The sequence below is a fragment of the Lithobates pipiens genome, unplaced genomic scaffold, assembly GCF_037356315.1.
Source record: "Lithobates pipiens isolate NorthernLeopardFrog02 unplaced genomic scaffold, aLitPip1_a1.2 Scaffold_22, whole genome shotgun sequence".
NCBI lineage: Eukaryota > Metazoa > Chordata > Amphibia > Anura > Ranidae > Lithobates > Lithobates pipiens.
In genome coordinates, this window is record NW_027507784.1 from 205,909,338 (window position 1) to 205,934,915 (window position 25,578).

Sequence of the window (25,578 nt, forward strand, 5' to 3'; positions counted from 1 at the left end):
CCCGAAGACGGTGATTGGATTTTGGGGTGCTGTAAGCTGCTAGACTGCCAAAAAAGTCTCACACATGTGGTATACCTGGACTCAGGAAAATCAGCAGAATGTATTTTGGGGTGAAATTCCACATATACCATTTTGGAGTGCTGTAAGCTGCTAGACTGCCAAAAAAGTCTCACACATGTGGTATACCTGTACTCAGGAAAATAAGCAAAATGTATTTTGGGGTGAAATTCCACATATACCCATGGCATGTTTGAGCAAGATATAATTTAGTGACAACTTTGTGTAAAAAAATAAATTGTAATTTTCCCAAAACTTGTGGCAAAATATAAAATATTCCACAGACTCAACGTGCCTCTCAGCAAATAGCTTGGGGTGTCTACTTTCTAAAATGGTTAATTGGGTAATTTGGGGGGGTTGTGCTATCTTGGGATTTCAAGGCCTCCAAAACTGTTATAGGTTGTGAGGAGTGAAATCAAAAATTTACGCCCTTAGAAATCCTAAAGGTGTTGATTGATCCTGTATGCGGCTAGACTGCTTAAAAGCATGTGGTATCCCCGTACTCACTGTACTCAGAAGAACCAGCAGAATGTATTTTGGGGTACAATTCCACATATACCCATGGCATGTGTGAGCAATATATTATTTCAGTGACAACGTTGTGTCATTTTTTTTGTCATTTTTTGATCACTTGTGACAAAAAATAAAATATTCAATGGGCTCAACATGCCTCTCAGCAAATTCCTTGGGGTGTCTACTTTCCAAAAAGGAGTAATTTTGGGGGGTTTGAACTGCTCTGCCATTTTAACACCTCAAAAAATGAGATAGGCAGTCATAAACTAAAAGCTGCGTAAATTCCAGTAAATGTACCATAGTTTGTAGATGGTATAACTTTTGCGCAAACCAATAAATATACGCTTATTGAAATTTTTTTTACCCAATACATATGGTTGACTACATTTTGGACTAAATATATGACTAAAATTAAGTTTATTGGATTTTTTATAACAAAAAAACAGAAAATATGATTATTTTTTTTTTTTTAATTTGCAGGCTTTTTTCATTTATATCGATAAAATTAAAATCCCAAAGGTGATCAAATACCACCAACACCAAAAGAAAGCTCTATTTGTTGGGAAAAAAAGGACGCAATTTTGTTTTGAGTACAGCATTGCATGACCGCACAATTATCAGTTAAAGTAGGGCAGTGACAAATTGTAAAAGGTGCTCTGATCATTAAGGGGGTAAATCCTTCCGGGACTGAAGTAGATGGCTTTCAGTCCCCGGAAACCTTTGGAGTAGTACGTGGCTGAGAGGAGGCAGTTCCCCAAGGACTCTGCTTCTAATGCCTCTGCAAACTTGCGGTCAAAGGAGGAGCAGTGGAAATAGGGGCTGCCTAAGTGAATCATTTAAATAATATTTTAGTTCTCAACACCCAGGGCTGTCAGCTTCCACATCCCATCTGCATCATATAGTGGAATATTATCTAGGGGTGAAAACAGACATGGAGAGATTTCCACTAGATGGGTAGTGAGAATAGACCACTGACTAGAACTTGCCCAGTATGCAGTTGAGCTACTGGGCTGCCCTGCCTTCTGACATCACGTGGCATCAGAGGGGATGGGGTCACCCATTTACATCACCGGGTGGCCCCAATTTTGCCTATATAACAGCTGTCAAAACCAAGAGACAGTAGTTGGCGGGAAGCCTCCCATTGAAGTGGCTTTTTTTTTTTTTTTTTTTTGGGTATGGTCGCCGTGATTGAAGATGGATGGATTTTTTTTTAAATAAAGGAATTGTCAAAAACTGTCTCCTGTTGTGTTTACTTTTTTGACACATTTTTGGCAAATGGATAGGAGTACAATGTACCCAATACCCATTCACATAGAGATGGGGGCCGGGATCTGGGGACCCCCTTGTTAAAGAGGGCTTCCAGATTCTGATAAGCCCTCACCAGCAGACCCCCACAACCACCAGGCAAGGGTTGTGGGGATGAGGCCCTTATCCCCCTCCCCATGTTGAGGGCAAGCCGCCTGGTATTGTTCAGGAAGGGGGGGTGGCACTCAATCGTCCCCCCATGGCTGCTTGCTCTGGTAAGGATCTGTTATGGATTTTGGGGGGACCCCACACCATTCTTTAAGTTTTTGGCATGGAGTTCCCCTTAAAATCCATACCAGACCCAAAGAGCCTGGTATGGACTGGGGTGAACCCACGCCATTTTTTTCATTGATTTGTATCAGCTGAGCTTCCCCTCATTACAGATCTACCCCTCAGATTTACAGCGACTGCACTTCCAAGTGCACTTGCAGTGCACTTGTAGTGAAAAGGGGATTTGCCTTTCGTAAATAACCCCCATTGTCTGTTCACATGTTCCTGTTGTGAACTCGTGTATATACGAGGAGTAGAATAGGAGGAAGAAGGTGGCGAGATAAGAGAACAAAGCAATTTCCAGATTCCTTTTGTAAACTTACTTTGAAACTTCTCTTTTAACGTTATTGTTGGACATTATTTTTCTTAACAAAACATACAAAAACAAACAGATTTTTTTTCAAGAGTTATGGTGTAAAGGCACCACCAACACCCAAAGCCCATTTTTTTTCACACCTGTTACTTCTTTTTTTTTTTTTTTTAGCCACATCAGCGAATCATCAAGCGAGACTAGAATCAACTTTACGTTCATCGCTGTCTCTTATTTATTTTCACATCATTGTAGCTATACTTTATTTACTCCCACTTTTTTTTTTTTTTTTTTTATAAAAATAAATTTCGTATATAACTTTATTTCTTTATCATTAAACGTATGACTTGTTTCATCTCACTTCATGTTTTAATTATTTTAACCTCTTCCCTACTCCCCCACCCCAAAACCCCCCATGTCAGTAGTGTTCCTCTTCTAAATATCTTCCTCTTATGACTATCTTTTTGGTCTCAGCTGTGCTGCATAACTCCATTCCTGTTTAAACTCTTTCCATCCTTTCCATTTTTTTTCGAATGCTGCTCTTTCATCTTCATCGTTCATGCATAAACTTTTGCAGTTAAATATTCCCTCTACCGCATCTACCTATTCCCATATCGTTGGGCATTCGGCCTCATACCACTTCCTGGGGATTAATTTTTTCGTGGCGTTTAGGAGATGTGGAATAATTGTATCTTGGTATTGTTTAACCCCCCCTTCAGTCCCATGAAAAAGCACTATCCAGGGATCCGGTTTTATGGTTATTTGAGTTATTTCCTTTATCCTTTGAAGGATCTCATCCCAGTATGTCTTAATTTTTGCACATCCCCACCATAGGTGTGTCATTGTTCCTATAACTTTACATCCACACCAACACTCGGCCGTTGTTCCTTGTTGATATTTAACCATTTTATCTGGAGTGTTATACCACCGAGAGATGAGTTTATAATTCATCTCGGCTGTCCTATTGTCTGTTGCCGAGCTATGTGTTATTTTCAGTATTTTGTTTATTGTCTCTTTATCTTTTTGTGACCCTAATTCCTGTTCCCATTTTTTTATATATGGCGGTATCTCCCTCTGGCTGGCCAATATCAACAGCTCATATAGCCTTGATATTGTGCCCTTAATTCTGTCTGCCTTGCAGAGTTGCTCTAACCCCGTGAATTCATTTTCAGCTCTAATTGGCTGAGGCAGTCTTTCTATAAAATGTACCAGTTGGAGATATCGCCATCTATCATTCACCATAAATCCAGTGTGTACTAACTCTTCAAGTGGAATAAGTTTCCCTTTTTTATGTTTACAAACGTTTTTATTGAGGGTTATTGAAACATGTACAATAAAAAGGTCAACCAGTACAAATGTTGCCATAGAGAATAGCATACAATGGAACATCAATAAACCGTTAATACTCAGATAAGTCAAAGTTTGATATGCTAAACCCAACCAAGAGATCTCATAGAAAAATTCTGTTGAGCACTTGTACCTCATTGAGTAAAAATAGAAAGAAAAACAAAACAAAGAAAGAGAAAAGTAAGAAGAGAAAAGAAAAACTAAAAAGATAACAAAAATGCTACCACAAGTGAGTGTCATCGAAAACGTTCACATACCCCGCCATTAAGCACTGTGCTCAGCCAAACTGTCAGGCCTTGGGGTTATCCATCGCAGAGAAGTCCAAACGGACCATTTACGATCAAAAATCTGCATGGAGTCTTGCAAAGTGTGGTGTAAACGCTCCATGAGCTTGATCGACTCCATGCGTTGCAGAACTTGTTCCCATGGAACAACCGGGGATCTCCAGTGCAACGCCACAGTTCAATGAACTGCATTGACTAGTGTATGAGCTAATTTCTGAGCCGGGGGAGTTAGTCCCGGGATGTCAGCAAACAAAAGGCCAATCCGGCACGTGATATCAATATTAGAACCCATAACCTGGAGTAATTTATCAGCGACCCGTTGCCAAATGGGCTGCAGTACTCCACAGCCCCAAAAGATATGGGAGAAGGAGCCCGGCTCCGGACATCCACGAAAGCAACTCCCCGGGACCAGTAGGCTAAATCTATGCAGCCTAGCAGGGGTGTAGTACCATCTTGTGTGCAGTTTTAATGCAGTTTCCCTGACTGCCAACGATTTCGTGCATTTACGCATGTTTGAAATCATATCCTCCCACTCCTCAGGGGTCATTTCGAAACCAACTTCCCTCCCAACCCAGCATAGCCTGTGATTTAGCCGGTAGCTGTACCTCTCCAAGAGAACGGTACAACCAGGAGATATTTCCACGATCCCTGGATGAGGACTTACAGATCCTTTCAAAATCATTAGGAGGGGGAAGCCCCCTCTTCAAGTAATGAGTGGTGTAGAAATGTCGAACCTGCAAATATTTATAAAAATCTTCTCTGGGCAACCCGAACTGCTCCTGGAGAGAGGCAAAGGTGCAAAACGGCGGTTCTTGGGAAAGGGCCTCAAGGGTAACCAGGTCTTTCTGAGACCAACCCTCAAAGCTCTCCGGTGCCGAAAAAGCCGGCGGGAATCTGGGGTCCCCAAAAAAAGAGGCCAGGCCGGGGCAGGGTGGGCACAGGGCATATCGCTTTTTATATAAAGACCAGAGTTGAAGGGATTGTGCAACCACTCCATTCAAAGTGGCTAATTGTTTGGGGCGAACCCCATCCATCCACAGGAGGCCCGGGAGGTAAAAAGGATTCACCGAGGATCTCTCAAATTGGATCCATGGGACCGTTCCCGGGGGATAATGCCACTGTGCCAGCTGCACCAGCCTGGCCGCAAGGTAATATAACCATAAATGAGGGAGCCCCAGACCCCCGCGGACCGCTGGCCTGAAAAGTAGCGTCTTGTGCAATCTAGGTTTTTTGTTTTGCCAAACGAACCGATTGATCTCTTTCTGTATACCATCAATCGTGTTCCGGGAGACATATAGGGGCAGTGCTCTAAAAAAAAATAAAAGTTTCGGAAGGATAGTCATTTTGATGGCCTGAATTCTACCCAGAAAGGAAATCCGATAACTGTCCCATGATCGCAATAATTGTGTGACGTGAGCAAAGGCTTTGGGATAATTTGCATAATACATTTTAGGTAAGGAAGCAGCCAACTTGATACCCAGGTAAGGCAACGAGTCGCAGCACAAAGTAAAACCGAAGCTCGCCTGTATACCTGCAAGAGTGGCATTGGGAATGTTAATAGGAAGGGCCGCACATTTTGCAAGATTGACCCCCAGACCAGACATGCCATGGAACGAATTCAACAAGGGGATCAGGTTCGGCAGCGAGACCACAGGGTCAGATAAAAATAATAGCACATCATCTGCATACATACTCAGTGTGAAAACCTGATCCCCTTTAGAATACCCCTTGATATCTGGGTGTAGACATATCGCCCTGGCAAGCGGCTCCACCGCCAGGGCAAATAGCAGGGGGGAAAGGGGGCAACCCTGCCTAGTCCCCCTACCAAGCGGAAAATACTCAGAGGAACATCCCGGGAGTTTAATTCGGGTGCAGGGGCGATGGTACAGAGCCCTAAAGCCGTGCACAAAAGCCCCTCCGAACCCGAATCTAGACAGGACGGATTCTAGGTAAGGCCAGGTGACGCTATCAAACGCCTTATGAATATCCAAGCTTAGCAGTAATACCTTTTTAGAAAATAAATTGGCGTCCTGAATAATATTGGTGGTTAGACGGATATTGTCCGTAATTTGGCGAGAAGGGATAAATCCTGTCTGGTCTGGGGATATCAGAGTGGGGATAATATTAGAAAGTCTATTTGCCAATAGGCGGCCAAATAATTTCAAATCATTATTAATAACCGAAATTGGTCTATAATTTTGGGGGAGGGAGTGGTCTTTGTTCGGTTTGGGAATCAAGGACATGTGCGCGAGAAGCATGTCCTCGGGGAAAGTGTGGCCTTTTAAAACATAATTGAACAATTTCGCTAAATATGGAAGTAGTTGGGGGTGAACATTTTTTATAATATGTAGAGGTGAAACCGTCTGGTCCAGGGGCCTTAGAGGGTTTTAGTGATGAAATGATAGTCTGGAGTTCCTCCGTACTGCAAGGGGCATTCAAAGACAGAGATTGCTCCACTGTTAGGGAGGGGAGGGGAAGGCCATCAAGCCAATCCTTGACAGCTGGACCCGGCATGGGGGTCGGGGCTGCCAACAAGTCCCGGTAAAATTTAGAAAACAGTCCCAAAACCTCAGCCGGATGAGTGACCAATTCTCCCCTACCATTCCTGAGTTTGTAAGTGTGTGGCGGTCTCATAGTAGCATTCAACTTCCTGGCAAACATCGCAGAAGCCGAGTTACTGTGCAATAAAAATTTAGCCCTTGACCACCTTAACGCCTTCTCCGTCTGCTCAGAGAGAAGTGTGTCTAGTTCCGCTCGTTTAGTCAGGATCTGTGCAAATATGTCCGGGGAATGGGAGTGGCCATGCGTGTGATATAGTTTCGCCAATTCCTCAGTGAGTCTGGAGATGTCATGTAGTCTCTGTTTTTTCTGCGTGGCTGCCATAGAGATCAAACGACCTCTGAGGACCGCCTTATGAGCGGCCCAAAGGGTAGAGGGGGAGACGTCCTCATTGTCATTTAAAGTAAAATATTCCTTAATTTGTTCCGCAATCTCCGTCACCAGGGCCGGATCCGAAAGCATGGAGTCATTAATGCGCCACGAGGCCTGGGATGGGGCTATACCAATATGTGCTACCGAGAACGACACCGCCTGATGATCCGACCAGGGGCAAGGAATAATACAAGCCTTAGATGAATTCGCTAACAGTACCGGAGTGCTAAATATATAGTCCAGTCTGGAATAGCTGTCGTGAGGATGGGAATAGAACGTATAGTCCTTGGCTCCCACATTATGGGCGCGCCATGTGTCAAGTAGTTGATGGGAACTGAGCAGACAGACAAGGGATCTCGGAAAGGCATTAGCAGTACTCACCACTCGGCTTCTATCCAGCTTAGAATGTGCCACCAAGTTGAAGTCACCACCTAACAACAGATGGGGGGAAAGGTATCTGTCCAAAATCTGGAAAAAATAAATAAAAAAAGATGCCTGCGAGGTGTTAGGAGCATAAACATTAGCCAAAGTGATCTCCTTACCATTCAGCAAACCCTGCAGGATGATAAATCTACTATTGGGATCTTTATAGACGTGTTTAACCTCAAACCGAACTGAATTTCTAATAAATATAGCCACCCCCCTAGATTTCGAGCTAAAAGTAGTGAAATAATGTTGCCTGTAATGTCGGTCAAAGAAGCGAGGGTGATTGGTTTCTGAGAAGTGCGTTTCCTGTAGAAACAATATACCCCCCCCCCATATGTCTATAATACCGAAATGCTTTCCTACGTTTATGAGGAGCATTAAAGCCCTCTACATTATGGGAGATTATTTTGAGACCCATGACAGGAGAAAGGAGAACGCTAATATTAGATAAGAACCCTTACCTAAGTGCAAAACAATTCCCAGAGCAATCTGGCCCAGCAGGGGAGAACCCGGAAACAGGGACCCCCCTGCTGAGTTACACACATATCCCACCTTGCTAGCATTTGACAGTAAGCACAATAAGGGTATACTACTGTACATTCCAGGATGGCAGGGCACCCAATACAAAACTGAAGACAAATTCGCATGTGGTAAAAGAAGAAAAAAAAAACTAAAAAAACACCTGAAGAAAAAGAAAAACAAAGCATTAGTAAAACACCATGGCTTCGGGGGTATACCAAAAACAAAACCAAACGTGTGGGTACCCCCGACAAAAGAACCAACAGTCATCAGTCAAATGGACTCTAAAGTCCAATGCTCTATTCCATAAGCACTGTCAAGTTAGAATGCAGTGCGATTCCAGACCCCAGGGTCCAAGATCCGGAGCCCGAATCCTGATAGCAGTAAAGACCGGGGTCACCAGTCACTAATTAAGAAGAGCAGGGGGACACTCAAGCGTGAGCAGTGAGAATAGTTCTGGTGAAAAAGGCGCCGACCATTCGACACCAAATGAAAAAGTGATTGAAGCATATATTAAAAGGGGAGAAAAAAAAAAGAGAAAACAGAAATATTCATGAAAACCTGGGAAAACCTGTAGTAAAGCTGGTAGCGCCACAAATGATTCTCAGAAGAGGGAGCTCATTCGTCCGGGAGATCTTCAAAGATGATCACATTTGCAAGTCACGGAGCTCTTGACGCTGTCGTCTACGGTCCCGCTGTGGAGACGGAGTAGCCCAAATAGGCGAAGGACGAGGGGTGGAAGGAAGCCTCTGAGGTTGTTCTGGAGCCAGCAGGCCGAGTTTGATAAGCAACTCCTTTCCTCCTTGCAAAGTGGTGACGGTATGGGTTGTTCCGTTGTGAGGGACTTGCAATTTGAAAGGAAACCCCCAGCGGTACCTGATTCTCGCCGTTTGCAGAGCCGCGGTAACTTCCTTGAGGTTCCTCCTTTTTTCCAGAGTTGCTGGGGACAGATCAGGGAAGATTTGAATTCTCACTCCATCTAGCTGAATGTTAGGGGTATTGCGGGATGCACGCAGAATTTCCTCCTTAATGAGAAAGTCCTTAAGGCACAATACAATGTCTCTGGGCGGCTTATCCTCAGGGGGTTTGGGCCTCAAAGCCCTGTGAATCCTGTCACAGGCAAATGCGGTTTCCGGGGAGTCCGGTAAAAGGGACATAAAAAGCCTCTTAATGGTTGGAAGCAGATCTGTTATCTGTTCCGGGACCCCTCTCACCCTGAGATTGTTGCGCCTGTTTCTGTTGTCCAAATCTTCGAGATTGGCCTGCAACTGAGTAACTGTATCTGAAATGGAGTCATAATCTCTGCGTAGGTCTGAATATGCCAGGTGCAGTTCATCATGCTTGGCTTCCAATAAATCTGTCCTCCCTCCCAGCGCTGCCAGCTCCTGTGTCAGAGTGTTAGTTGATTTATGGAGTTCCACTTGAAACTTATTAGCCAGCTTTTCGTACATGGCTGAGAGGCTAGCATCTAGCTCTGCCTTAGTGAGGTGCACAGTGTACTCACTTGATGGTGCGGTGGACGCCGGAGGGAGACTTGGGCCTGGCGTGGCTGCTGAAGCCTGCGGAGGCTGGGCGCCATTTTGCGACATCCCGCTCTGTTCCCTCGTCCGGAGAAGGTAAGTAGTCAGGGACTTCTGAGTAGTTTTCCCACGGCGAGCTTTACGTGTCGGCATGCACCTCTGAATCCCCAAGGGGTATAGGCTGTAACAGATCGAAATTGCAGGCTGAAATCCCCTCGGGGAGTGATATTACTCTCACGGGTTCACGGAGCTCTCACTCCATGCGTCCTCTCCTCACCGCGCCGCGCATGCGCCCCCAAGTTTCCCTTTTTTAATTATATCATTTATTTGTGACCCTTCTTTTTTAATCCAGTTCCCTCCTATCTCCCTTTTACCGGGGGGAAAGTATTCATTATCTTTTAAAGCTATCAACGGTGAATTATAGTGTCCATTTAATCTTTTATATACCCCATCCCAAATCTTAAGTGCGATCCGTGTCAGTTCGTTTGTGTTTATATCTAGTGCCCTATATTTAGGGGGATTCCATATTATCTCACTAAGTTGTACCTTACTATATATACCTTCAAGATTCACCCACCTTTTTTCATTCCTTTTTTCCCTTACCCATTCGACAATTCTAGACAATAAGGCAGCCTGGTAATAATAGTGCAGATCAGGGACCGCCAGTCCCCCTTTCCTTTTCTCTTGTTTTAATACCCTGTGGGAGATCCTAGGTTTTTTATTATTCCATATATATTTACTCATTAAAGAATTTAATTTTAAAAAATAGCTAGAGGGTATTTTAATCGGCAGCATCTGAAATTTATATAATATTTTGGGAAGGATGAACATTTTGAATACATTTATTCGGCCCAGCCAAGATATAGATCCGTTAGCTACCTTCCTAAATTCCGCTTTGATTTCATTTAATAGTGGGATATAATTTAAGTGGAAAATCTTATCCAACGTACGTGCTAATTTTATTCCCAAGTATTTCAATTCTTTTGCCCACTTAAATTTACATTTTCCCTGAATTAGTTGTTCTTCCTGTTTGCTAACATTTATATTGAGGATTTCCGATTTTATTTGATTAATTTTAAAATTCGATAATTTTCCATATTCGTCAAGGGCCTCAATTGCTTTTATTAATGAACTTTTGGGGTTGCTGATATAAAATAATACATCATCCGCATATGCAGCAAGTTTGTGCTCCACCTGCCCTGCTATAATTCCTTTTATTTCGGAATTATTTCTAATCGTCGAAAGTAAATGTTCCAATGAAAGCACGAAGAGGAGGGGCGAGAGTGGACAGCCCTGTCTAGTCCAGTTTTCCATCTCAAAGGGAGGGGAGGGTAACCCATTAATAGTTTACAGTCGCAGTGGGATGTTGATACAATGTTTTGATCCACTTGACCATCCTTGGGCCTATACCCATTTTTTCTATTGTCTGAAACATAAATCCCCAATCAACCCTATCAAAGGCTTTTTGGGCATCTGTTGATAGTAATAGGGCCGGGGGTTCCGTCTCCCCCCTTTGAGATAGCAATAATAGAGTTCTAACCACATTATCTTTTCCCTCTCGGCCAGGCACAAACCCCACCTGGTCCGGATGTACCAGGAAATTCATTACTGTCTTCATTCTATTTGCCAGTACCTTGGCAAATAGTTTGGTATCTACATTTAAAAGTGAAATTGGTCTAAAACTGGCACACTTAGTTTCATCTTTCCCTTCCTTTAATATGACAGTAATAGCGGCCGACAATGCCTCTTTACTTATGTCATATTCTTTTCCAATTCCATTCATATACCTACAAAGTTTCGGTACCAGGATTTCCTTAAACCTTTTATAATAATAGATTGTTAGTCCGTCAGGTCCTGGGCTCTTCCCCGAAGCTGAGTCTGCCAATGCCTTATTTATTTCTGCTACTGTTATGGGGCTTTCTAAATTTTCTTTATCTATTTCCCCTATCTTAGGAAGTCTTGCGTTATTAAGGTATCTATCTATTTCTTTTGTATCCCCCCCTTTTTTCAGCTTCTTATTTTTTATTGCATATAATCTCTCGTAGTATGTTTTGAATGTTTCTGCAACCTCCTTTGACGTATACACCAAATCCCCGTGTTCTGTTTGTATTTTCTATATAGTTGATAGCTTTTTTCTTTTGAAGTCTATTAGCCAAATATTTAGTGGGTTTATTCCCATCTTGATATCTTGCTTTCCTTAATTGATTAAGGTATTTTTTTGTTTCTTGTTCTCTTAACCCGTGTAGTTCTTTTCTTTTAATTAATAAATTCTGGTATATCTTCTTATCCGCGATCCCCAATTTATGTTGTTGTTCTATCTTACGGATTTCCTCGCTAAGTTTGTTAGTCCTTTAGGCCCGTTCTTTTTTTTTTGTGAACCTCGAGCTATCAGAATCCCGCGGATATATGCCTTATGGGCATCCCACAGGACTTGCCCAGAGATGCCCTCAGTTTCATTTATTGAAAAATACTTTTCTAATTCTCTACTTACTACTTCACCCCCCTCTTTGTCTTGAATTAATTCATCGTTTAACCGCCACCTAGTGGCTGGTTTGCTATATCCAGGGATCTGTATCTTCTTCATTTTTATTGGAGCATGATCTGATTGTGTTATTATTTCTATGCTTGTTTCCAATACTGTCTCAAGAGCTCTATGTTCCACTCGAATGTAGTCAATCCTGGAGTATGTCCCGTGCACAGGAGAGAAGAACGTATAATCCAATTTTTTGGGATGTTGTGCTCTCCATATATCCACTAGTTGATTCTTGTTCAGGTCTTGAATAATCTTTTTCAATTGGGCATTGCTCCTTCCCCGTGCACGGGACGTACTATCCAGTTCGGGATTCAGGCAAAAGTTTGTCTCCCATCAAAACCACATATCCACTTTTAAATTCCTGTAATTTAGCTAAAATTCCTTTAAAAAATGTTATAGGATTTTTGTTCGGGGAGTAAATATTTACTAGTGTATACTTTATACTACCTAGTTTGCCTTTTAGAAATAGATATCTTCCCTCAGGGTCTGTTTCTCTTCCCTCTACAGTAAAACGGGTATTTTTCTCAAATCCTATTGCAACTCCTCTTGCTCTGTTAGTGATCGTATCCCCATAGTACCAGCTCGGATAGTCTTTGGAATGGAGCCTAATCTTTGACGTATGTGGGATGTGCGTCTCTTGTAAGAAAATCACATCCGCCTGATACTGTTTCAATTCTGCCAAAATTTTGTGCCTCTTTTTTGCGGTACTGAGCCCCTTAACATTATAGGACAAAAAATTTAAGTCCTTTTTTTGTTATCCATATCCAATTTTTTTAACCAATTTGATTTTCTTTTCCCAGAGGGTTTCACCACTGACATGTCCCCTTCCTATTATCCCCCACACCTCCCTTCCCCCAACCCCACACCCCCCTCCCTTATCACCCTCCCTTCCTCCAACCCCCCCTCCCCTTTCAACCCTCCTTCCTCCCTTTGGGCGCCAATCGGCCCTCGACTTGTTAATAGGCCACATTTCTCTGGCCATTTCCAAGTCTTCAATATTCTTGAGGTGGGGTTCTACATTTGGCCTCCATATCCTCCCTCTTTAGATATATCTCTGAAAAGTGAGGGGGGATACTGGGCCCATCTCTTATCCAGCCCTATATTCATCTAATCTCCTCCCAAACCACCCCCCCACCCCCCCTCCCCTCCTCCTTCCTAGGAGCCTGGCGGCAAGTCTCTCATATATTTTCATCCTGCCCCTCCAACCATCCCGGAATAGCAGGAGTTTGGATTCCTAATTTCTCGCAGAAGACCCCTAACTCTTCAGGGAAACTTAACTTAGCCATTCTTCCATCTCTAAATGCGAGTAAACATGCCGGAAATCCCCAACTGTATCTGATATTCTGTGTTCCAGCAAGGGTTTTAATAGGCGTTTTCTAGCCAAAGTCTCGGGCGCTAGGTCTGGGAATATTTGTATCTCTGTTTCTGCATATTTTAGGGGAGCTTTCCCCCTTAATTTTTTCCAGATCTCAGCCTTATCATCATAGTGTTCAAATCTAATAATGATATCTCGTGGTCTTCCTGTTTCTGAGTTTTTCTTCCTGACCCGGTGCACCCTCTCGATTTTGGGGAATACCTCTTCTCCTCGGCCCAATATAGGCCGGAATATGTCTTCCATAATCTCCCTGAGCTCCTCTTTCTTATTTTCTGGGACCGAACTTATTCTCAAATTTTGTCTTCTATTTCTATTCTCTTGATCTTCCACTTGGTAGAGAATTCTCCTCTGGTTTCGGTATGCGACTTTAACTTGTTCCTGTATTTTATTTAATTCCTGGGCTTGTAGGTTAATTCTTTCTTCTGCTGTCTCTACTCTGGTTTCATTTCATCCCTAGAATGGTCTAAGGTTTCCTCTGTTTTTTTTTCCAATCTCCTACCCCTCTCAGAGCTAGAGGGCTGCTTTTCCTTCCCTCCAGTCCTCGGACTCGCCCCTTGAGTCATATATTGTTTTATATTGCTTTCAATGGTTAGATTTTTTGGGGTCTTGGGGCCTCCCCCCTTAGTTTGTTTAGAGGCTCTACTCATAGTGCTTTTCTTTATCTCCCGTGATCGTCTCCCCAGGTTGTTGGTCTTCTAGTACCCCCGTGGGCTTATTGTCTCTTCGCGGCTTATTTGCAGGGCAAGGTTTAATATTCCAACTTAGTGACCTTCCATGTCCCACAGCCGGATATTAATATACCCTTGAGTATGGTACCCTAATAGATGTAATATTCAGAGCACCACCAAACCTATCTGGTCCTGGCGTTGCTCTGCACACTCCTATTGACTACACAGTCCACTGACCGATCTCTTGTATATTATCACTGTGATGCGCTATCGTCGCAACTGCTCAGGAAATTTCCAGATATTTATGGTGTGCGTCCTTATTCACAGCCTATTTATATTCCTGGATCCCCTTCGGTCTCCTAAGTTAGATATATTCCATATGCAGTCTATTAACTGTGGTATTCAGGGCTATGCCAGAATTATCTTATACCAGGCGTTATTTCTCTGTGTCTCTTAACCTTATCCAATTAATACCCATATATATGCATCTTTATAGTTATCTATGTTACGAACCAAGGGTAGTTTCCCAATCCCAGCTATTGTACCACAGCTATCATTTCCAAGCAGTCATCGCTATGTTGTACCTGTATACGCAAGTGAAGGGTTCAGAAAAACAGTTGCTGGGAATAACTATATTTCCCCAACGACCCAGTAATAGAGTTTTCAAGTGGCTCTGTCCTATAGGCAGTAACGATAGTATCAGCGGTCAGGTTAATTGATTCAAAAATAAATCCTATGTCTGCAGGTGGAAAGGACACAGCGACCACCGACCGTTAACCATTTCATATACTACTCCTTAGGAATTCACGGTATTGTGTACCTGGTAGCCTCCTTTAGCCCTCTCAATGATATATTTATTTACAACCGGCCACGTGATTTTCAAGGCGATTTTTCTGGTCCTCCCATTTCCATTTCTGGGCTACCACAACATTGATTAAAGACTTATACTACAGTGCCAGAGAATTGAGAAATGCAGGACAGTTTTAAATCATACTCTCATACTGCTTTTAAGGGTCTGATCAGCCGTATACAGATAGCCACTAGTTAAAGCGGAGGTCCACCCTAAAGTGGACCTTCCGCTCATCGGAACCCTCCCCCCCTCCGGCGCCACAATTGGCACCTTTCAGGAGGGAGGGGGGTGCAGATACCTGTACAGTACAGGTATCTGCACCCACTTCCGGGACAGCTCTCTGCGGAAAGGGGCGTATATTACGCCCCTTTCCGCAAGTGCCCGCCCCTTTCCGCAAGTGCCCCGCTGCCTGCTGAGAAACACATAGATCCCAGAGGCAGCGGGGACCGTCCTTATTGCGCAGCGCGACTCGCGCATGCGCAGTAGGGAACCGGGAAATGAAGCCGAAAGGCTCCATTTCCTGATTCCCATACCCAAGATGGCGGCGGCAGCACCCGAGAGATGATCTAGAGATCGGCTTCGGGTGCCGACATCGCGGGCACGCTGGACAGGTAAGTGTCACTATTTTAAAAGTCAGCAGCTGCAGTATTTGTAGCTGCTGGCTTTTAAAAAAAAAAAACGCGGAGTCCCGGCGGAGTCCCGGCGGACTCCCGCTTTAAGACAATATTTAAACTGTCCCTTGCATTTCAGCTCAGAGTAAGCACTGTAACTTGAGGAGTAACAATAACCATCTATCAGTCCAGCACAGTTTATACAGAGGAAAAGACAGATTGCAGCATATCAATCACACTTATCTGTATCCAGAACGAAGTATCTCTCATGCTGCTCTCTTGCTAGGAATCCGTCGCCGCTCTTAATCGCTGTGTTTCTCCGGCACTCACAGCGTTATCTGGAGGAGGTAGAGGAAATGGAGGGGCAGCGGGGGGAGAGCGGGGGAGAGCAGGGGAGAGGCGAGCGAGGTCCAAGGAGCTTTTTGCCGACGTTGCCGCTTAGCTTCGCCGTTAGATAGATGGGTGCCGGGGGGGTCCCGCACGGAGGCGCAGCATGTCTACCGGAGCCTCTCACCCTCCGGCCGCCTCTGTCTTTTACCTCCGGGCGTCCTCTCCAGCGAGCCTCCTCTGAGCCCCTCCCTCCTAGCTGAGCGTCCCTACGTCATTCCGCCCCTAGGAGATTTTGCAATTCTGTAGCTCCAGGCAATCCCGCCCCTCTGGACTGGCACACCTGTTACTTCTATCCAAAGTCTGCAAAAGAGGAACCAGACGTTAGCTAAAAATAAATTGTTAATTTTGGCCTGAGTATACTATAATTTGGCTTTTTCACATAAGGCTTGCTTACATGAAAAATGGGTTATTTCCTGCCAAAGAGATACCAGAATTTATCCAAAAAAACTCTTGTTCTAGTGCATTAAATTGTGGCCTCATCGCACAGACTGGCTCTCCAAGTCATTGTTTCCAAAATGAAAGCTTGCAGGGAAAATCAATTGAAATGTCATTTTTTTTCTTTATAAATGTCAGTTTTGCTGCAGCAGGTTCTATACATGGCCCAGGTGCCCCACTTTACAGGGAAACTAAGGGGACTCCCCAGACACTATATTTTAAAGGAATTTTTCATTTTTATTGTTTCACTTTAAGCATCTTTAAAATCACTGCTCCTTTAAAAACTAGCTTTTTAAAAAAAAGTTTGCATTGATACATGTCCTTCAGGGCATATAAGGCTTCAAAGTTGTCACTTTTGATTTTTCAAACCCCATAGCCTTTAATTGGGTTCGCGGTTCAGGTCCGAACTTTTGCAATGATCGAGAGTTCTGGTGCAAACCAAACCGGGGGGGGGGGTGTAAGGTCAAACTCTAGTATCCAACAATAGGGAAGAAGGAAAAGGGATCCAATATAGTGATTCATAGTATTCGTAAGCAATGTTAGCCTTAGAAAAACATCAATTTCAAGATGGCCGCCATGTATTTCTGGTGCCGATATTTCATCATAGGAAATTACATCATACGGAGCCAGGAACTTACAAACGTCATTCTAAACCTATTTATATGCAGCAAGGACCACTCAGTACACCCAGAATGGCCATAATGGGAACCTCATACCTACATATATTTACTGCCAGAACTGTTTAGGTTTCTTAATATCATTAATACATGCGCTTATGCCACTCCACTACTTCTGTCTGTTGCTGTAGTGCTCCACCAGCATTAACTCTTACCGCACAAGATCACACCATAAACCAGTGATGGCGAACCTTGGCACCCCAGATGTTTTGGAACTACATTTCCCATGATGCTCATGCACTCTGAAGTGTAGTTGAGCATCATGGGAAATGTAGTTCCAAAACATCTGGGGTGCCAAGGTTCACCATCACTGCCATAAACCATATCCAATCTCTAAAAAATTTTTATATAAAGGTATTAAATAATAATCTGTGTTTAAACCCTTTTGGGGTCAGGGTGTCCAATTGGTCAATTCATTATGTCACATTTTTTGAGATCACAATCCTCATGTCTGTCCCTCTTCAGTGCCTCTGAAGAACAAGAATAAGCTTTCTGTAAATGTAGTAGAGGGTTGAGACAAACCATTTACCCCTCACAGGGGTGCTTACAATGATTTTATTTTATATATTTATGTAAAACCTTTATCACAAAGTAAAAAATCTACTAGCATTCCCCTCCCCCCAGAAATACAATGCTGCTGTCCAAAGATGTCCCAGAGTTGGGGCATGCTAATCGAGGAAGTGTGTTACTGTCCATATCACCAGGTGAAAACAAAGGAGAAAAAAGTCTAAAACAGAAAACGAATGTAGCCAACAAGCTACAATATATCACATTTTTGGTTTGGGGTTTAATACCACTTTATGGGCCCCAAGCATGTTCATTAAACCATTTGTGCGTCTCTAATGTTGCCCTTTGAACAACAAGCAAATAACCTCTCTCTGCTGTAGGATATTTAAAAACGAAATGTTGCATTGGTGTATGCTCCCATGGCAGTGCCTAGCTCTCCGGGCTTTTTTTTTTTGTAAGATAGCTTGCCTATTAGCCTTGAAAATGGCCAGAAAACAAATACAAAATTAACCTCCCATAGACTTCAATAGCATTTGGATTTAAGTGAAACTGACTGAAACGAAACATGTGCAGATTCACTTATAGTCAACTTTTGATGTGAAGAAAGCGATGCTGGTAAAATATAGATTTAAAAGGTTTAAATACTTTGTTATTCCTAATACAACTCAGGTTTACCATATATACTAGCATTCAAATACACTTTGCTAATAAACATTCTTTATTCCTCTAATACATGAAGCCCATTTTAACAACATTTTGTAGAATATCAGACCCCCCCCCCACCTCCTGCAATGCTATCATAATAACAATGCATTTCCTGATTCTTTTATTTTTTCCCAATGTTTCTAGAATCATATATGTCTTATTCTTGCTGCAAATTTGCCCTGATTAGCCAACCTTGGACAAATGATGATGAGCAGACATACATTCATGCCAACTTCAACCATTCACATAAGAAACAAATCAAAAATATGGTTTTGCATAATTGTTTACCAAAATTACACCTTATTTTTCTTTTCATTGCTGACATATTTTTTTCTTTTTTGTGTAATAATTGTGTGTGTTTAATTGTTCTATTGTATGAGTTCCATTTATAAAGCAAAACACAAGAAATACTATATTTTTTTTCACTACATATTACATAAATCAAGTTGGAATATCCTGCACATTCACTGTGGAAAGTGATATACGGAGTTGATTACACTTCAAGAAAAAAGACAGAGTATTTCCTGTAGAGTTTTCAAGCTCCATTTATTTCCACCCTTGTCACTTGCTTGCATAAAAAAGTGAATGATTTTATCACACAGAAGATGCTGGAAACATGTTGTTAGTATATCAGTTTTCGGATGTATTGTATATCATTCAGACCTTTTGAAAGAACATTTCTGTCAAAATGATTATGCCTTAACTTTTGCTTGGTTTCAAAAGCAATTTAGATTTCATGTAATATTAATTTCTTATCAAAAGAAACTCTCATTTTGAAATTACTTATGTAATGTACAAAATCATAATCAAAATAATCCTTGTTGATATGGTTTGCAACTTATCAAGAACTAGCGATTTACTTCCTGTTTAGTGATCAAAAGTAGTTTGAAAAACTGCTTCTTAAATTAAACTTGCTTGATTATTATGTGACTCAAGTAAATTATTCAGCATAGGGTTTTACAAGTTACATCTTTCTACATTTTAAATAAAAAGTATAATAATGTGTTGTTCTCAGATGGAAACTTTTCTTCTTGGCTAAATCACAGACACCTGTGTGTATTTCCAGAACATAAAAGCTATTGGTATCTTTTATTTCCATTCCTGTGGATGAGGAGACACAGCCAATCTTTGCTTTCTGTTTTAAAAAAAAACATGGTGTAGAATGCCCCAGGGCTATATAGACTCCTCTGTAGTCTAATCCATTGTCCTCCAAACTACTCTCAGAGCTTGGATACCAGGACACTGTTTTTTCCCTGCTGCAGTATGTGGATAAACACCTCATCTGCAGTTCTAATCTGGTGGCCGCCCTGGAGGATGGGAGGGATCTTTTGAATGTCTTTTTGAAAGTGCTCACAAAGTGTCAAAGAAAAAAAATGCAATGGTGTCAGAAAACGGTTGAATATCATGGTTTTGTACTCTCAAAAGGAGAAAGGGAAGTCAATCACAAAAGAGCTAAGGTTCTGGTGGGTCTGTCCCACCCACTTACTAAGAAAGAGATGTTCATCTTTCTTGGTATGATTGGTTACTGCCACCAATGGATACATGACTGTTCCTACTATGACAATCTCCTGAGACAAGCCACAGGTTCAGACATGCCAGACTGTTTAAAATGGTCAGATAAAATGTGCAATGCTTTTGTGTATTTGAAAAATGCTATAGTAATGGTTCCAGGGCTCGGCCTCCCTAACTATGGAAAAATGTTTCATTTGTTTGCGAGGGAAAATTGTAAGACTTTGTCAGGTGTCCTCGTTCAGGAGCATGGAGGCAAGTTGCACCCTATTGTTTTTTTCAAAGATGGTTCCGATGCAGGTTCAAGACCTGCCTATGTGTCTCAGAGCTTTAGCATCCTGTGTGATGATAGTTGAGATGGCCACTTTCACTCTGGGGAACAACACCACACTTCACACCACCCACAATGTATAAATCCTGTTGAAAAATTTACATACACAGCACATGTCTGGTCAGAGGTTGAGCGGCTATAAGGTGATCTTGCTGTCTAATCCAAAATTGCACATCAAATATGCTTCTCCCGCTGCAGGACCAGCACCAATCTTAAATGCCCCTTTAGGATTAAAAGGAGAACAGGATAAGGTTGTGCCACAACATGATTGCATAAACCTCATTCACCAAGACACATCACCCAGGTCTGATTTATCTTCCACAACACTGCAGGGAACACACAGGCCAACAAACAGATAGCCAAGGCCAATGATCTGGCTGATTTAGCTGCTAAACAAGCTGATACTTCACAAAATGCACAGATCCAAATGCCCATGCTAGCACCAGAATTGCCCTTTTTTGATCAGGTTCTTTCAGATTTGCAGGGATGTGCAGAAGAAGCTGATCTCAGAGATTGGGACAAAATAGGTGTGCAGAAAGATCCAGAAACTGGACTTCTCTGCAAAGAGGGGAAGACATGTATACCAGTAGCTAGTGCATCACTTTTTATTTCCCAATACCATGGAATAGGTCACAGAGTCTGGAAAGCCACTTGTGAACTATTGAAGAAAGATTTTTATTTTTACAGAACTTTCCTGGAGGGTTAAAGATTATGTATCAAGATGCATCACATGTATCAGGAATAAGGATGAGCCAAACACCCCCCTGTTCAGTTCGCACCAGAACCTGCGAACAGACCTAAACTTCGTGTGAACTTTAGAACCATATTAAAGTCTATGGGACGTGAACGTTCACAATCTAAAGTGCTCATTTTAAAGACGAATATGCAAGCTACTGTCCTAAAAAGTGTTTGGGGACCTGGGTCCTGCCCCAGGGGACATGGATCAATGCAAAATTTTTTTTTTAAAACTGCAGTTTTTTCAGGAGCAGTGATTTTAATAATGATTAAAGTGAAACAATAAAAGTGTAATATTCCTTTAAATTTCGTACCTGGGGGGGTGTCTATAGTATGCCTGTGAAGGGGCGCATGTTTCCCGTGCTTAGAACTGTCCCTGCACAAAGTGTCATTTCGTAAGGAAAAAAAGTCTTTTAAAATCACTTTCCCGTAATACAGAGAACACTCAATGAGTGTTCTCTGTATTAGCCGACAATTCATTCATTGATAAAAAAAACAGCGTAGGGGTTCCCCTAAATTCAATTACCAGGCCCTTCAGGTCTGGTATGGATATTAAGGGGAACCCCGCATCAAATTTAAAAACAAATTTGATGTGGGGGTCCCCCTAAAAATCCATACCAGACCCTTTATCCGAGCATGCAACCTGGCAGGCCGCAGGAAAAGAGGGGGGGACGAGAGAGCGCCCCCCCTGAACCGTACCAGGCCACATGCCCTCAACATTGGGAGGGTGCTGTGGGGGTCTGTGACCCCTTAAAGCACCATGTCCCCATGTTGATGGGGACAAGGGCCTCATCCCCACAACCCTGAGCGGTGGTTGTGGGGGTCTGCGGGCGGGGGGCTTATCAGAATCTGGAAGACCCCTTTAACAAGGGGACCCCCAGATCCCACCCCCCTGTTTGAAATGGTAAGGGGGTACAAAATTACCCCTACCATTTCACAAAGAAAGTGTAAAAATGGTTAAATAAGACAAACACACTTTTGAAAAATTCCTTTATTAAAAATAAAAAAAATTTAAAAAAAGATTCCAGCGGTGCTAATCCACTCTTGCTATCCAGCAATGGATGATCATCTCTCCGGGGTCCAGCGATGGCTGATCTGATCCAGCGACGGGGGATCTCTAAGTCCAGCGCTGTCCATGCATGCATCCGTCTTCACTCATTGAGTGTTCTCTGTATTACAGGAGCCGACAATGGAAAGTGATTTTAAAAGACTTTTTTTCCTTGTGAAATGACACTTTGTGCAGGGACAGTTCTAAGCACGGGAAACATGCGCCCCTTCACAGGCATACTATAGACACCCCCCAGGTATGAAATTTAAAGGAATATTACACTTTTATTGTTTCACTTTAATCATTATTAAAATCACTGCTCCTGAAAAAAATACACTTTAAAAAAAAAAAAATTGTTTGCATTGATCCATGTCCCCTGGGGCAGGTCCCAGGTCCCCAAACACTTTTTAGGACAGTAACTTGCATATTAGCCTTTAAAACTAGCACTTTAGATTTCTCCCATAGACTTGTACATGGTGTTCCCTCTTTTCGAATTTGCCGTGAACAGCCCAAATTGTTCACTGTTCGCTGAACAGGCGAACAGGCAATGTTCGAGTCGAACATGTGTTAGACTCGAACTCGAAGCTCATCCCTAATCAGGAACAATCCAAACAACCCACACAAGGCCAAACACAAACACCTGATATATCCAACTCCTTTTACACATTTGCAGATTTTCTTCACACACATGCCCAAACTAGCAAAATACAGGAATATCTTTTGGTAATTGTGGACATGTTCTCAAGATGCGTTGAACTTTTTGTAACCACAAAAGAAGATACAAACAGTAGTGAGGATCCTCATTCAGGAAATCATTCCTCGATGGGGATTACCACTTTTAATAGACTCAGATAATGGACCTGCATTTGTATCAAGGGTCTGCCAGGACTTGGTAAAAATTCTCAAGACAGAATGGAAGTTTCACATTCCCTACCACCCTCAAAGCTTAGGGATAGTAGAAAGAATGAACAGAACAATAAAAGACAAAATAAGAAAGGCCACAGGAGGAACTTTGCCAACTGGAAGAAGGTCCTCCCAGCAGTCCTGGCAGAAATAAGAATGACTCCTTCCAAGACAACAGGGTATTCACCTTTCAAGTCTTGATGGGTCGACCTTTCCCCACCCCATGGGCCAGAGCACATTTAATGATAGAAAAGGGAGATTTAGACTTAATAAAGGAAGAATATGTAAGGAAATTGGTTGAAACATTGGATACAGTTGAGAGAAATGTTGCTCGCACCTCTCCTTTTTCTTCACAGGAAGCTACTCACTCCTTCAAGGTGGGAGACACCGTGGTGATCCAACAGCTGAACAGAAATAAGAAGCAAGATTATCCCTTTGGACCTCCTACCACAGTGGTTTCAATGACCAGAACAGCCACCCTAGTGGAAAATTGTCAGTCCTGGATCCATGCCAACAGAGTGAAAAAGGTTGCCCAAAGCCCCAAGAGCAGGAAGGAGATCTTGGATACAGGAGGCCCTCAAGCAGAAGTCCAAGCAGACGAAAGAGGAGCTCCTGGGAAAGCAGGTCCTGCCAGAGAAGATGACCTTGCTTATTTCACTACAGACTTCTGGCAAGGCATTTTGCCTCCTGATCTCTCCGATAGTGTTCCATCCTGAAGATTTGGGTGCAATTAAAAGTATTTGTGGGAACACACACACACGAGAACATTACAGTGACACAAGCTAGAACCAAGAGAGAGACTGGAGATAGTTTTACTGATAAGATGCTTTGCTAAAATTTAAGTACGCTTATGCTCAAAAATAAGGGTATGAAGAATGTTGGATATGTAGCAAATTACATCATAGCACTGCCCGAATTCCCCTTTTGGCTGTACCTATAAATATTTCCTCCTTTCTCAACAAGACTCCTCCTGTATTCTTGACTAACATATCCACACTGTACATAAACAACATTGTTACCTTTCCAATTGCAGGTAGAAGTCATTACCCTGATTGGTGTTTTAATGTAGGGAATGAGACTCAGACTAACCCCTATTTCTGCAGAAGGTCAATATTTAACATCTCCATGTGCGAATCCAGAGGCTCTGCCCCTGCCTGCTCACTGTTTCAAGTATCTAACCCAGGGCTAAACTGTACTTTGAATAACTTTTCCTCTTTCTCTGATAATATAGGGGAAATATTGCACCTTTTGCACTGGGACAAAGTATCTATGTATGTAGTGGGAAAGTGTGTTATCCCTGGGTGCCCCTCCATGTTAAGGGATGGTGTTACCTTGCATCCTTGGTACCTCTCATGAGAGTGGTAGGGGATGATAAAAGGGGACATCCCCTAGGCCAGCTCCAGCAGGAAGCTAGGGACATTGCTAAAACATGGAGCCCATTTGCCAATGCAGGATTTGGGCTTGGAGGTATATTTTCATGGTTAAAATACATTGTTCTTGTTATGATATGTATCCTTGCTCTGATACTTTACCTCTGATTTAAGTGTTGCACTTGCATAATTGCACACCTTTAATCTCCTGATGATAAAGTTCTATCCCACATGACATACAGGCAATCTATGCCACAATCCCAAAGAAGCATTAAAACACAACATACACAGAGGCTCAGGAGGTGGAGTCTAGCTCAATGGACATGTCCCACTAGATCTCTGCTCTGTGAAGAAAGAGAATTGCTAAACACAGCCCACCAAATTATTTCTTACAGAAACTCTGTCTGAACATTCCTGTGAGGTGAGAGAATCATTTAGACTAAAAATGTTATTGGGGGGAGCCTGGAATAAGTTTAAAAATACCCCCAGAGGAGGCACTCGGGCAAAGACTGCAGTGAAAATTACGCCAGTCTCCTCAGCTACAGGCACAATCAGCTTAGCACACAGGATAAAATCACAAAGGTCTTAGCAAGTCTCCTCAGAAGAATCTGACAGTGAATTATTTCTGTCACAGAAATCTTCACATGAATTAACTGCATCCCAAAGCCTTCTGAAACAATTTGAAAAGCTGCTGAACAAAGCATTAAAGATTACCTCAGAACAAATAACCAGTAACCTGACTAAAGAAATCAGAGAATTGGGAAATCGCACAGCTGCGCTGGAAATTAAAGTTGAAGAAATGGAAAACTCAACACTTGAATACTTGAATGAAATAGATCTTCTTAAAAAAGAAAACACTACAAAATAAACTGGAAGATTATGAGAACCGTGCAAGAAGGTCCAATTTGCGATTCAGAGGCATACCTGAATCGATCACTGACTTATCTACCACAATAACAGCATTATGCCAAGAATTGCAACCAGGAATACTGATTGAAAGGCTGGAAATGGACAGGGTGCACAGAGCTCTCGTGCCTAAAAAAGCAGATGGATCCCCACGTGACATCATAGAAAAGTTACATTTTTATCGCACAAAGGAACAACTCTTAATTGCAGCCAGAGAGAAAGACAACCTAACCTTCCAGGGTCACAATTTTCAGATTTTCGCTGATCTCTCTCAAGTAACCATTTCTAAAAGACGTGCCATGAAACCACATTTAATGGAATTACAACGTCATAACATCACATACCAATGGGGGTTTCCATTTTCCATACGCTTCAGCTACAAAGGTTCCAAACACATCTGTAGATCACCGAACGAACTTCAACAAGCCTTACTTGACCTTAAATTGATTGATCAAACATCGGCAGCTACAACCTCACATAGAAAAACAGCATCTACCTCTTCTCTACCTAACTCATCCCATGCAACAGGGAAAAATGGGGTTC

The 25,578-nt window shown here is 42.5% G+C and overlaps 1 long non-coding RNA gene across 1 annotated transcript in view; it reads left to right on the forward strand.

The window, feature by feature from the left end:
- LOC143925476 (uncharacterized) overlaps positions 1–23,721 on the forward strand; it is a 41,774-nt gene extending 18,053 nt beyond the window's left edge. Inside the window, exon 2 of the long non-coding RNA XR_013261995.1 lies at positions 23,116–23,721. This is a non-coding gene — a long non-coding RNA (uncharacterized LOC143925476). The remainder of the gene's footprint in view (positions 1–23,115) is intronic.
- The last annotated feature ends 1,857 nt before the right edge of the window (positions 23,722–25,578 follow it).